Here is a 12835-nt window from a genome sequence, read left to right on the forward strand (position 1 = left end):
TGTTGCTTGCTCCTTGGGAAAATGCATCTGGACTACGTACTTGAGGTGCTCTCCGGTGGGTGCAAAAAGTAGCACGCCCACACCGGCGCCTTGCAGCGAGAAGGCACCATCAAAGTACATGAACCACTCTTTGCTTGCTTCCTTGACGGGGATGCTCGTTTCTGGAATTTCTTCATCTGGTGTTGGCGTCCACTCTGCTATGAATTCTGCCAATGCTCTGCTCTGGATAGTTGAAGTGCTCTCAAACTTGAGGCCAAAGCTTGACAGTTCCAGTGACCACTCGACAATCCTGCCTGTTGCTTCTGGATTCTGCAGTATCCTCTTTTGCGGGAAACGAGTGACAAATGTGATCTCATGTGCTTGGAATTAATGGCGCAGCTTTCTCGAGGGCATGAGAAGGCCGAAAAGCAATTTCTGCACACCAGAGTACCTTGACCTAGCCCCCTGCAGAAGGGAACTGACAAAGTAAACTGGGCGCTGCACCATTTTCTTCTGTATCTCCTCATGCGCCTTCGCAGATCCACCCTTGTCGGGACCAGAGCTTGTCGGCGAAGCTCCCTACTTGTCGCTGGATGCATCTGCCGTGGTTGCTGGCTCATCATCCGCCTCCCTCTCCTCTACTAACGCAGCACTAACCACTTGATTGGTTGCCGCTATGTACAGCAGCAACTTCTCTTGTGGCTTGGGTGCGACAAGTGTTGGAGTGTAGGACAGGTATTTCTTCAAGTCCTGCAGCGCAGCCTCCGCTTCCGGAGTCCATTTCATTGGACCTGCCTTTTTCGATATTTTGAAAAACGGCAGGGCGCGCTCAGCAGATTAGAGATAAACCTGCTGAGAGCACCCACCCAACCGGCAAGTCTTCGTACATCCTTGACGCGCTTTGGTGCTTCGATCTGCTCAATGGCCTTGATCTTGTCGGGATTGGCTTCAATTCCCCACTGAGACACGAAGAACCCGAGAAGCTTGCCGGAGGGGACTCCAAACACACACTTCTCGGGGTTAAGCTTGAGGTTGATCTTGCTCTTGATCTTGCTCAGCGACAAGGAGAGCATTGGAAGAATTTATAGCAGAGTGGACCCCAACACCAGATGAAGAAATTCCAGAAATGAGCATCCCCGTCAAGGAAGCAAGCAAAGAGTGGTTCGTGTACTTTGATGGTGCCTTCTCGCTGCAAGGCGCCGGTGCGGGCGTGCTACTTTTTGCACCCACCGGAGAGCACCTCAAGTACGTAGTCCAGATGCATTTTCCCAAGGAGCAAGCAACAAACAATACCACAGAGTATGAAGGTTTGCTTGCCGGTCTCAGGATCGCAGCAGACCTTGGGATCAAGAAGCTCATTGTCAGGGGTGACTCGCAGCATGTCGTCCGCCAAGTGAACAAGAGTTATCAGAGTCCATTGATGGAAGCCTATGTTGATGAAGTGAGAAAGTTAGAAGAGCACTTTGACGGCCTACAGATGGAACATGTCCCAAGAGCTCAGAACGACATTGCCGATGGCCTGTCAAAGTGCGCCGCACTTAAGTTACCTGTGGAACCAGGGATCTTTGTGCTCAAACTGACTCAACCGTCCGTAACGCCATCAACTAGACAGAGCAAGAAGAGGAAGTTGATTTCTGGTGACTATTTTCCGGCAGAGCTCCCCGAAGCCGCCGCCAAGAAGGTCCCCAAGATCAACACCAAAGGTGCTGAGGAGCAGTCTGCTCCGGCAAGCCCTAGGGTTTGTTCCATTGAAGCAGACGCTCCCGACAAGTTTTGCTCCGGCAAGCTTGCCGGGGAACATCAAGCTCCGGCTGAGCCGCAGCCGCAGGTTCTCGCCATAGAAGCAGATGTTCCCGCAGCAGCATATGTGCCTTTAGTCCTTGTTGTCGAGCCGCAAGCTCTAGCATGGGCACAGCATATTGTCCGTTTCCTTTAGACAGGAGAACTTCCTGAAGAACAAGAAGAAGCGGAAAGAGTAGCCCGGCAGTCAAGTATGTACCAGTTTGTTGACAACACACTGTACAGAAGCAGATTCAACGGTGTGAAATTCAAGTGTATTCCCCGGGAAGACGGACAACAGTTGTTGGCAGAAATACATGGACGCATATGTGGTCACCACATTGGCTCAAGAGCACTTGCCGGCAAAGCATTCCGGCAAGGTTTCTTTTGGCCGACAGCCCTCCAGGATGCAACTGCACAAGTAATTAAGTGTGAAGCGTGCCAGTTCCATTCCAAACAGATACACCAGCCAGCTCAAGCTCTCCAGACGATCCCTTTATCCTGGCCATTTTCGGTCTGGGGGCTCGACATCCTCGGCCCCTTTCCCCGAGCTGTCGGGGGCTTTGAGTACTTGTACGTTGCAATTGACAAGTTCACAAAGTGGCCGGAAGTGGAAGCAGTGAGGAAGGTAACAGCACAGTCAGCAGTCAAGTTCTTCAGGTCGATTGTTTGCCGCTTCGGGGTCCCTAACAGGATCATCACCGACAACGGCACGCAATTCACGAGCCGCACCTTCATGCAGTACGTCCAAGATCTTGGCGCCAAGGTCCGCTTCGCTTCTGTTGCTCATCCGAGAAGCAACGGTCAAGCAGAGAGGGCAAATGCTGAAGTGTTGCGCGGGCTCAAGACCAGGACTTTCGACAGGCTGCACACGTGCGGAAAGAACTCGATTGAGGAGCTGCCGGTGGTTCTTTGGTCGATCAGGACGATGCCAAATCGAGCCACTGGCCAGACACCTTTTGCTCTAGTCTATGGAGCAGAGGCAGTTCTCCCCACGGAACTCGTATACGGGTCGCCTCGAGTGCTCGCTTATGATGAGCTCGAGCAAGAGCAGCTGCGACAAGATGACGCGCTGCTCCTTGAGGAAGACCGTCTTCAGGCCGCTGTACGAACTGCTCGGTACCAGCAAGCTTTGCGACGCTACCATAGCCGCAAAGTTAATGCCAGAAGTCTCGAGGAAGGCGACCTTGTTCTTCGGCGCGTTCAGTCCGCCAAGAATTCCAACAAGTTGAGCCAAAGTGGGAAGGCTCTTACCGGGTGAAACGAGTCACTAGGCCTGGCGCTGTCCGCCTTGAGACCGAAGATGGCATTCCGGTGAGCAACTCCTGGAACATTGAGCATCTTCGTAAGTTTTACCCGTAAGGCGCGGTTGCCGGAACCTGTTCCGGCAACCACCTTTTGTACAAGTCTTGCCGCTGTTGCATTTAATCCTTTGTACAAAGCCGGACGCAGACCCCGTGCATAAATAAAGCTCATGTGCTCCGCACATGCTGTCAATTTCATGCTTTCTATTTTATTGCATGTGTTATCTGACACTTTGTGCAGCACTTACCCCGGTAAGCAGTAACGAGCTGTAAGGCTCCATATCTTTATTTTCTCTTCTTTCTTTTCCTCAAAGAAAGGGAAGGTTCCCTCGCCCACAAGTTCGCCGGGGGGAAAGGAGAAGATAATGGTGTGGACCAGGCGTCGTTTAAGAAAGTTTTGCCTTACCGGGAAGCAAACGACAGAAAAGCTAAGTTGCCAAAGTTTGAGCAATCAATTTTAAAAATTTTAAGTTATCTTCCTTGAACGACCGTGCTTTGTATGGAAAACCTGTGCACGGAGGAACCAACTCGTAGCTAGTTGCACCCTTACTTTGTTTCGAGTCCGCTCAACAACTTAAGTGAGTTGCGACTAGTTGCGACAAGGTTTCTTGTCGGTGGCGGCACCGCCAGCAGGCTGCTGACGTCCTGCACTCAGCGCTCGCGGCTAAGGTGCCTGCACCGGCAAGTTCCCTAAAAGCGTAGGGCAAAAACATACAAAGGAAGGAATCAAGTAAAGGAAATAACATAGCAGTTGATACCCAAAATAAAATTATATTACAAGATAGCTTGTCGCAGCTCTAATAGATTGTTCTCATAACATGACCAACAGCGGCAAGAAAAGGAGGAAACGGGCGGCCTAATCTACGCGATCGCCATCAACCCTCTTGACCTCGTTCACCTTGTCCACAATGGGTGCGACAAGGGCCTTGAGCGCTTCCAGATCAGCATCCTCCGGCAGCTTCTTGAGGACCTGGGTGAGGTTGAGGCCCGGGTTGCGGAAGGCCACCTTCACCAACACCTTTTGAAGAACTCCCGCGCAGATCTGGCGCGACTCGTCGGCCAGGTGCTTTGGGATCCTCTCCCGGAGTCGCTGGAGGGCCGTCGCCACGCCTTTGAAGAACAAGGTGAGCTTGGCACTGGGTTGGAGGTTCTCATCGGAGGGATACCCGAAGTCCTCCATCCTCAGTTGCGCCAGCTCCCCGTTAATAACTGCGGCGATATTCACGAGACCCTCTGTCCAGAGTTCCACAGTCTCCCTAAAAGTGTTCTGGGTTTCAGCGGCCCTCGTCAGCAGCGCTTCGTTGGCCTTGATCTCCTCCTTCAAGGCCACCTCCCGCTCCTTGGCTCCGTCCAGCGTCTCGGTCAAAGTAGCCAGCTTCAACTCAAGATCTGCATTGGAGTCCTTGGCGGCGCTAAGTTCCTTGCCCTTCTCGGCGAGACTACCCTGCAGCTCGCCAAGATTGTAGGCATCCTTCTCGCGCTCATGCTTGAGCGCGGCAAGCTCCTCGCCGCTCGCTTTGAGATCGGCCTCCAGCTGCGCCACCTTCATCTCCAACTCCTTCTTGGCGGCCTCGGCAGCTGCGGCAGCATCCTTTGCTTCCTTGAGAGCCCCGCCGATTATTTGCTCGCGTGCGGTAAGCTCCTCCTCATGGCTGTCCAGATTGACCTTCCGCTGCGCCAACTCACCTTCCCGCGCAAACAGCTCCTCGGCGGCAAGCCGCTGTTGCTCTTCAGCTTCGGCCTTCTCGAGGAGTAAGGCTTTCCGCGCATCGGCGAGTTGCGCCTGCTCCTCTGCAAGGGACCGGAGGGCTTCCTGATTGCGTTCCCGGAGCTCCTCCGCGCGCTTCTCGATGTCCACTCCTGCCTTCGCGACAAGCGCTTCTCGGGATTCCACCTTGGCCTGCCGAGCGTGGTAGAGCGACAACAGCCTCCGCAGCAGCTGTTCCTCCTTAGGCTCGCCGCTGCTGCTGCTCGGCGCGTCAACCAACGATAGCCCGGCGGAGGCGAGCACCTCTCCGTCAAAGACTTCTCCTTTGACCGGCGCCCTGGAGCTTGACGCCCAGGGGATCTTGATGAAGACGCCATCGCCGGCCTTCAAATAGGCGCCGGGCTGGGGCTCTTTGGAGTCTGGCGCTGCGGTAGCGGCAGAGGGATCGGTGGTCGGTGTAGTGCCTGACGCTCCTGCGGCCTCGGGGCCGTCACTGCGATCGCCAGATCCCTCGCCAGCTCCTGCGGCAGCAGCCTTGGCGGCCTCTTCGCCGGCGGGATCATCAGCGTCGGCCTCTTCTTCGGTGGCAGCGGCGTCGTTGGTATTGCCGCGCGCGTTCTCCTCGCCGGCAACCTCGGTCTCCATAGGCTCCGTGGAAGATGGATCTGGCGGCCGGAAGAGGGAGAAAAATCAAGCAAATATCCAAAAAAGAAAATCAGAAGAAGAAGAACCCAAGGGAAGTTTTTTTCGAGCAAGAGGATTACCTGTACTGGGCTCTACAGTCACGGTCTCCACCATCGGGGGATCGCTGGTGCTGTCCCTTGCCGGAGAACTCTCCCTTGCCGGAGACTTCTCCCTTGCCGGGGAATGCTCCCTTGCCGGGGAGCCACTCCTTGGTGGTGTAGTCGAAGCAGATAGCACGTCAGGGGCGGCTTCCGGGTGCTCCTGGTGAGGCTGTTCTGCTCCTACACAAACAAATAATCAGGTGTCAGCAAAGAAAGAGCACCCATGCGCGCCTAACAGCGGGGAGTAAACCATATACTTACGCTGGGGGCTGCGCTAGGGGCTGCTTGGGAGAACAGTTGCCGGGTCCGGCAAGATGGTCTCGGACATGCCCCCTGTTGTCGTGGTGGGTTTGTCCTCGATGACAATTACCGGGGCCTTGGCTCTCTTCGCCGCTCTCTGGGCCAGAGTCCTGAAAAGGAATGAGTTCGGAGTCAAGCAAGTCAGATACAAGACAAAACAGCAAGAATTGAAGAAATACAAGTACAGCAAAGAATCTTACTCTTCTTCTTCCTCTTCGGAGCTGAGCACGGAGAGGTCGAAGTCCGGCCCACCTTCGGCGCGATGAGGCGGAGGAGAGGGTTCCCTTGATCGCTTGGAGGGGGCTGCGGCAGGAGCAGAAGCGGTGGTCCGGGAGGACCCCGCTCCAGTTGCCGCAGCGGCGTGAGGCGCTCCCGCGGCAACAGTGCTTGTCGTGGTGGAGCGTGTCGCGCTGCACGACGGCTGTTAACTCGGCTGCCGCCCTGCTACGTCCCCGGCCTTGCGGAGACGCCTTCTTGGTGGAACTAGGGGCTGCACTGGGGGATCTGCTTGCGGCAAGCTGCCTGAAGATGGCGGGGCGCTCGTGCCCTCGGCGGGCTCGCTCGACTCGGCTTCAGGATCGGCAAGCTCTTCCTCCCTGGCAAGTTCTTCCTCGCCGGCAAGCCACTCTCTCTCGGCAAGGCTTGCCGCCTCTGCTGCTTCGGCCTCCTCCGCGGTGAATCCAAACTCGCCCGCGGCAGCGGCTGCCGCCACCTCTTCCGCCCTAGTGGCGATGCGCTGCATCTCCACTTCGGTGGTGTCGCGGGTGAGGCTCTTCTGTTCGTCGGAGCGGACTGCCACTTCCACCAAGCCGTCGAAGAACTCCTGCACGACGTCGTCTGCAGGCTCTTGCCAAGTTGGGACAAGCCCATGCGAGTCGCACAGCGGCATCATTGCGCGGATGCGGTCGAGCGAGGAGTTGTTGCACAGCGGGATGACACCCTTTGGCAACCTAAACCATTCGGGATGTTGAGGGTCGTGCTTGAACAATTCCTTGAGCATCGCGTCCAGTTCCAGCACGGTGAAGTTGAAATTGAGGCCCGGGCGCAGCCTCATGATGTCCGCCGGACCCCCGAACTCCCAGGCGGGTCTCCTCCTCTCTTGCAGGGGGGCAATGCGGCGGCGAAGAAAATCTGCGCCTACAGCGCCTACAGTGAGCCCGGCAAGCCTGAGGCACAAGATCCGGGTGACGGCAATCTTCAGCCTATCGTCTTCCGGGGCCACACTGCTCCAATGGTTGCCGCGCACTACTGGGGCTTGGCGCTGGGCGGTAAATGGCTGCGGGTTCTCCTCGACAATCCAGCACCATTCCGCTCTCCATTCCTCCCATTTGTTGCGGAGGTCTCCCTCTAGATAGGCTTCCTTCTCGCCAGCCCTCGAGATCCAGGCGATTCCGCCGGATAAGGGCTCCCCTCTCTCAACCTGGGGCATAAAGAAGTGGCGTAAAAGAGCTACCTTTGGGTGGACTCCGACAAAGTTTTTGCAAAGATGTGCGAAAACTGCCATGGTCAGAACAGCGTTGGGGGTGAAGTCAAGGAGGTGGAACCCGTAGGTGTTCATGATATCGCAGAAGAATTCAGAGAAAGGCGGGCAGAGCCCGCAGTAGAAGAACAGTGCGAAGAAGGGATATCCATTCGGAGCCCGTTCCGAAGCGGCGGCGGAGAGTACCTTTGTGCGCGGATGCGCTCGCGTCTCCGTCGACCAGAAGAGGTAGTAGTACTCCCTCAGCTCCTTCGCGGCGAGCTTGGGGAGGAAGGTTGCCCGCTCCTTTCACAGCGCCTCGAGCCGCAGCGCCTCGGCCGACTTCACGGCCTTCCCCTTGCCGGCTTTCGGAGCCATGGCAGAGGTGGTGGGGGAGATCGACGGTGTTTGAGATTGGAACAGCAACTAGCGAGATGGGGGAACTGCCCCTGTTTCCCCTGCTTATAAAGAGGGAGGGGGCGGACGTTCCGCCTTTCCGAATAAAGAAACCACCCACGATCTCTCCCACGACGCCGCATTCAACGCGTGCCGTTAGGGGAGGGCGCGGTGGATACGGAGAAAGATACGGCGTAACCCAGGCCGCGCGTGCCTGTGCCCTGTTTTGGGCCTGGCCCAACAGCGCTCGGCACCGTGTGTGGCCCAGGCCCGGGGGCTCCTGTTCGTGTACTAGAGCAGGGGTACCCTAGTATCCCGAACTTGTGCACGGGCAGTCGCAGCACCCCGCGGTAAGGCTTGCCGGGTGACCGCCAAGGTCCTCCGTGGTTCCTTTGGAGCCATTCAAGAACAAAGTGTTCAAGCCGAGGAGACAAGACCCCGGCAAGAGGAGCTTGCCGGGAAGGCCAACCAAGGCATCTCAAGGAACTTGCCGCGACGTGCCACGCGTCCCGGCAAGACCCGGTGAGCGACAAGCTTCCGGGCACGACAAGACAACGACCGCGGCAAGGCGCTTGCCGCGGCAAGCTACCACTCTGTACCCGCGCTCCAGCACATCCACCAACGTGTCGCCCTGGGACTTTTCAAGGCGCATGTGGCAAGAGGCTGTTCGGCCAGGGGTGCGCGGTGGCAAGCAGAGATGACAAGATGGCCATCGTGGCAAGCGGTGGCGCCCCTGACGGTCCCTTTTTTGCACTGTTTGGGCGACGCAGACGGGCATTTAATGCCTTTGTCCCCTGCCGTCAGGGTTAGGTATGATAAACTGTACAAGTAGTTCTTCCAACTGCAACTCTTTTCCATTTTTGCCCTTGTCTACATTGCCACCTGTCGGTGACCCCTTGAGCATATAAAAGGAGGCCCATGTGCAACGTGGAGAGGGGGTTGGAAACCAGAAAACACTCACGCTCGGTCTTGTTCGCAGCTGAGGTGTACTGTAGCACTCCGCGCTCCCGAGCAAGAACACAATACAATCAGACAAGCAGCAGTAGGAGTATTATCTCTCCGGAGAGCTCCGAAGCTGGGTAAATCGCTCGTGTGCTTCGCCTCGATCTGCTCTTCGTGCGATCTCCGCCCCCCGCCGAACCGAAAGGGGCCCGGTCCGCCGGCCCCATAGGTGCTCGTTTCCCACGACATCTATGTCGGGCCCCTTTCGGTTCGGCGGGGGGCGGAGATCGCACGAAGAGCAGATCGAGGCGAAGCACACGAGCGATTACCCAGCTTTGGAGCTCTGCGGAGAGATAATGCTCCTACTGCTGCTTGTCTGATTGTATTGTGTTCTTGCTCGGGAGCGCGGAGTGCTACAGTACACCTCAGCTGCTAACAAGACCGAGCGTGAGTGTTTTCTGGTTTCCAACCCCCCTCTACGTTGCGCATGGGCCTCCTTTTATATGCTCAAGGGGTCACCGACAGGTGGCAACGTAGGCAAGGGTAAAAATGGAAAAGGAACTGTGGTTGGTACAATTACTTGCACAGTGTATCATACCTAACCCTGACAGCAGGGGACAAAAGCATTAAATGCCCGTCTGTGTCGCCCAAACAGTGCAAGAAAAGGACCGTCAGGGGCGCCACCGCTTGCCACGATGGCAGTCTTGTCAGCGCCGCTTGCCACCTCGCACCGCTGGCTGCACAGCCTCTCGCCACGCGCGCCTGGAAAGGTCCCAGGTTGACATGTTTGTGGATGTGCTGGAGCGTGGGTACAGGGTGGTAGCTTGCCGTGGCAAGCGCCTTGCCGCGGTTGTTGTCTTGTCGCGCCCGGAAGCTGGTCGCTCACCGGGCCTTGCCGGGACGCGTGGCGCATCGCAGTTAGTTCCTTGAGATGCCTTGGTTGGCCTTCCCGGCAAGCTCCTCTTGTCGGGGTCTTGTCTCCTCGTCTTGAACACTTTGTTCTTGAATGGCTCCAAAGGAACCACGGAGGACCTTGGCGGTCACCCGGCAAGCCTTGCCGCGGGGTGCTGCGACTGCCCGTGCACAAGTTCGGGATACTAGTGTGCCCCTACTCTAGTACACCGACAGGAGCCCCCGGGCCTGGGCCACACACGGTGCCGAGTGTTGTTGGGCCAGGCCCAAAACAGGACACGGGCACGCGCGGCCTGGGTTACGCCGTATCTCACTCCGTATCCACACCGCCCTCCCCTAACGGCACGCGTTGAATGCCGCATCATGGGAGAGATCATGGGTGGTTTCTTTTTTCGGAAAGGCGGAACGTCCGCCCCCTCCCTCTTTATGAGCAGGGGAAACAGGGGCAGTTCCCCCATCTCGCCAGTTGCTGTCCCAATCTCAGAAATCTCCGCCGCTCCCCCCTTCTTCCAAAGCTGAAAGAGAGCGGCGCTCCGCCCCCTATCGCCACCAGCACCACCAACACCGTCGATCTCCCCCACCACCTCCGTCATGGCTCCGAAAGCCGGCAAGGGGAAGGCCGTGAAGTCGGCCGAGGCGCTGCGGCTCGAGGCGCTGCGAAAGGAGCGGGCAACCTTCCTCCCCGATCTCGCCGCGAAGGAGCTGAGGGAGTACTACTACCTCTTCTGGTCGACGGAGACGCGAGCGCATCCGCGCACGAAGGTACTCTCCGCCGCCGCTTCGGAACGGGCTCCGTACGGATATCCCTTCTTCGCGTTGTTCTTCTACTGCGGGCTCTGCCCACCTTTCTCTGAATTCTTCTGCGATATCATGAACACCTACGGGTTCCACCTCCTTGACTTCACCCCCAATGCCGTTCTGACCATGGCAGTTTTCGCACATCTCTGCGAAAACTTTGTCGGAGTCCACCCAAACGTAGCTCTTTTTCGCCACTTCTTTATGCCCCGGTTGAGAGAGGGGAGCCCTTATCCGGCGGAATCGCTTGGATCTCGAGGGCCGGCAAGAAGGAAGCCTATCTGGAGGGAGAGCTCCGCAGCAAGTGGGAGGAATGGAGAGTAGAATGGTGCTGGATTGTCGAGGAGAATCCGCAGCCATTTACCGCCCAGCGCCAAGGCCCAGTAGTGCGCGGCAATGATTGGAGCAATGTGGCCCCAGAAGACGATAGGCTGAAGATTGCCGTCACCCGGATCTTGCACCTCAGGCTTGTCGGGCTCACTGTAGGCGCCGTAGGCGCAGATTTTCTTCGCCGCCACATTGCCCCCCTGCAAGAGAGGAGGAGACCCGCCTGGGAGTTCGGGGGTCCGGCGGACATCATGAGGCTGCGCCCAGGCCTCAATTTCAACTTCACCGTGCTGGAACTGGACGCGATGCTCAAGGAATTGTTCAAGCACGACCCTCAACATCCCAAATGGTTTAGGTTGCCGAAGGGTGTCGTCCCGCTGTGCAACAACTCCTCGCTCGACCACATCCGCGCAATGATGCCGCTGTGCGACTCGCATGGACTTGTCCCAACTTGGCAAGAGCCTGCAGACGACGTCGTGCAGAAGTTCTTCGACGGCTTGGTGGAAGTGGCGGTCCGCTCCGATGAGCAGAAAAGCCTCACCCGCGACACCACCGATGCGGAGATGCAGCGCATCGCCACCAGAGCGGAAGAGGCGGCGGCAGCCGCTGCCGACGGCGACTTTGGATTCACCGTGGAGGAGGCAGAGGCAGCGGAGGTGGCAAGCCTTGCCGATCGAGACGAGCTTGTCGGCGAGGGAGAGCTTGCCGGCGAGGGAGAGCTTGCCAAGCCTGAAGCCGAGTCGAGCGAGCCCGCCGAGGGCGCGAGCGGCCTGCCATATTCAGGTAGCTTGCCGCAAGTAGAGCCCCCAGTGCAGCCCCCAGTTCCACCAAGAAGGCGCCTCCGCAAGGCCGGGGACGTAGCAGGGCAGCAGACGAGTCAACAGCCATTGCGCCGCGCGACACGCTCCACCGCGACAAGCACTGTTGCTGCGGGAGCGCCTCACGCCGCTGCGGCAACTGGAGCGGGGTCCTCCTGGACCACCGCTTCTGCTCCTGCCGCTGCCCCCGCCAAGCGGTCAAGGGAACCAACTCCTCCGCCTCGCCGCGCCGAAGGTGGGCCGGACTTCGACCTCTCTGCGCTCAGCTCCGACGAGGAAGAAGAAGAGTAAGATTCTTCGCTGTACTTGTATTTCTTCAATTCCTACTGTTTTGTCTTGTATCTGACTTGCTTGACTCCAAACTCATTCCTTTTCAGGACTCTGGCCCAGAGAGCGGCGAAGAGATCCAAGGTCCCGGTGATTTTCATCGAGGACGAACCCACCGCGACAGGAGGGGGCATGTCCGAGACCATCTTGCAGGACCCGGCAACTGTTCCCCAAAGCAGCCCCCAGCGCAGCCCCCAGCGTAAGTATATGGCTTTCTTCCTGCTGTTAGGTGCGCATGGGTGCCCTTCTTTGCTGATATCTGACTCTTGGTTTGTGTAGGAGCAGAGCAGCCTCACCAGGAGCGCTTGAAGCCGCCCCCAACCTGACATCTGCTTCTACTACGCCGCCAAGGGAGGATTCCCCGGCAAGGGAGCGTTCTCCAGCAAGGGAGAAGTCTCCGGCAAGGGACGGTTCTCCGGCAAGGGACAGCACCAGCGACCCCCTGGTGGTGGAGCCCATGACTGTAGACCCCAGCACAGGTAATCCTTTTGCTCGAAAACTTCCCTTGGGTTCTTCTTCTTCTGATTTTCTTTTTGGATAATTGCTTGATTTTTCTCCCTCTTCCGGCCGCCAGATCCATCTTCCACGGAGCCGATGGACACCGAGGTTGCCGGCGAGGAGAACGCACGCGGCAATACCAATGACGCCGCTGCCACCGAAGAAGAGGCCGACGCTGATGATCCCGCCGGCGAAGAGGCCGCCAAGGCTGCTGCCGCAGGAGCTGGCGAGGGATCTGGCGATCGCACTGACGGCCCCGAGGCCGCAGGAGCGTCAGGCGCTACGCCGACAGCCGATCCCTCCGCCGCTACCGCAGCGCCAGACTCCGAAGAGCCCCAGCCCGGCGCCTATTTGAAGGCCGGCGATGGCGTCTTCATCAAGCTCCCCTGGGCGTCAAGCTCCAGGGCGCCGGTCGAAGGAGAAGTCTTTGACGGAGAGGTGCTCGCCTCCGCCGGGCTGACGCTGGTTGACGCGCCGAGCAGGAGCAGCGGCGAGCCTAAGGAGGA

The sequence above is a fragment of the Triticum dicoccoides genome, chromosome 1B (genome assembly GCF_002162155.2).
Source record: "Triticum dicoccoides isolate Atlit2015 ecotype Zavitan chromosome 1B, WEW_v2.0, whole genome shotgun sequence".
NCBI lineage: Eukaryota > Viridiplantae > Streptophyta > Magnoliopsida > Poales > Poaceae > Triticum > Triticum dicoccoides.